The 1,714-nt window shown below is 43.9% G+C and overlaps 1 protein-coding gene across 1 annotated transcript in view; it reads left to right on the forward strand.

Moving 5' to 3' along the window:
- Positions 1-1,714, forward strand: part of TRIM36 (tripartite motif containing 36) — a 33,350-nt gene that overhangs the window by 725 nt on the left and 30,911 nt on the right. The gene's annotated exons all lie outside the window — the stretch shown is intronic.

A 1,714-nucleotide genomic window follows, 5' to 3' on the forward strand; every position in this document is an offset into this window, starting at 1 on the left:
GGATGACTTCCAGGTTATCTCCAAAGGCTGCCCTCACAGCCAGCTCTTAGTGTACATCTTTCTCTCCCTCCCTCTCCTCCACTCCCTCTTCTGAAGGCTCTGGATGAACCTTTACAGCAGGTGAATGAGGAGTTTCCTGGGTGATTTTTTGCTTCTCCTTGCCTGGGAGTAATCACGCTGGGGTTTTAAAGGAAAWTTCAGTCTTGTTCTGCCCGTTTTACACAGCTAACAAAATCAAGTGTTTCAAGCCAGAAACTCCTTCWGTCCAGAACGTCCTTGTGATGGGGTGCTGCCTCTGTCCCTTATCCCACAGTTAAGCAGTCTGTGCTTTAATCAGACACCCTCTGCATGAGCATATGGCTCGATAGACGGCAGGGCTGGCGCAGTAGTGTGAAATGTGCATGTTTATTATAAACAGTGCTGCTGTTTGTACACAGACAATGACATTKCCAAGTCCCATCATCACAGACACTGGATGTTCACCAAGAAAAGGGGAGCGGTATCAGTTGTGTGGCCACCACAGACTTTCCACAGTGGTGATCACTGTTCGAGCCTCTCCACTGCCCAGCCCTGAGACCTCTTGCTCTCCACATTTTCCTTTTGCATTTTTTGAACCTGCAGACCAAGGTTTTAGATTACAGCCTCTCTGTAATTTATTGATGTTATCCAGCAGCTTGGAGGTGTTCTGCTGGGATAATTAAACTGCTTTCTCAGATGACATAAATCATGCCAGCARAAGGACTCTTCTGCATGGTAAACTGTATTTGCTTGGGGTCAGGGTATTGCTGCTTAGATGTCCCAGCACACTGTCTAATTTCCCCCCATCAATAAAGCTTTTGCAATAAAGCCTGGAAGCATTTACATTCTCTGAGTTAACTGCTAAGCATCTGGCTTTCACCGAACAAAGAACTATTAGGAAATGAGGATGAAATAAGAATATTTTACACTTGCACGCTCACCTCTTGATACATAGGGTCCCTGTAGGTACGATGCATCAGCTCTTGGACCCTGGGCACATGACCCCTTTTGGCAAGCATGCTGTTTTTCCACTTAGCTGGCAACCTCCATCAGACCTCTCAAACAGGGCAAATCATTATATATCACTTTTCCCTGGGGGAATGTCACTTCAAAAACCTGTTAGCTCTTTTAATGATCTGTACTCATTATTCTCCTGTGACTCCACACATGCAACTTGCACRTCGTACCTAGGACAGAAAGATGTGTGTAGCACTTCTAGTTCCAATAAGACAGTCCTTGTGTAATYCATATATCCACAACATCTGTTTAGGCTCACTACAATACTCTCCGAGWTATTCTGGGCCTCCATGGCACCTGTCACAAATGTCACAGTATCTGAGCACTCCAAAATACCCCTGAGAGACAGATTAACAACTAACTGCATTTTGTATCAGAGACACTGGTGTGGAAGGAGATTGTATGACCCTCTTTTGGACTCTGAAATCTCAGTTCAAATCACAGCAAGGACAGACACTCATCTGTCTAAAAATGATGTACTATTCCAGAAATGGTCTCAGGCTTCTTCCAACCCAGCCTCTTCTCCACCCCTCCACCAAATCCTTCCCTGTAAGTTTGCTTTTGTAGTAGTCAAAACACATACACTCCTACCCCAGTTATTCACCCAAACTCCCTTTCAAATTGTTTTACATGTATAGGTGTGTATTTTCTTTTTTTTTTTTTTTTTTTTTTTTTTTTT

The sequence above is a fragment of the Malurus melanocephalus genome, unplaced genomic scaffold, assembly GCF_030028575.1.
Source record: "Malurus melanocephalus ecotype Western Australia unplaced genomic scaffold, MMel_1.1 scaffold_84, whole genome shotgun sequence".
In the NCBI taxonomy this organism is placed as follows: domain Eukaryota; kingdom Metazoa; phylum Chordata; class Aves; order Passeriformes; family Maluridae; genus Malurus; species Malurus melanocephalus.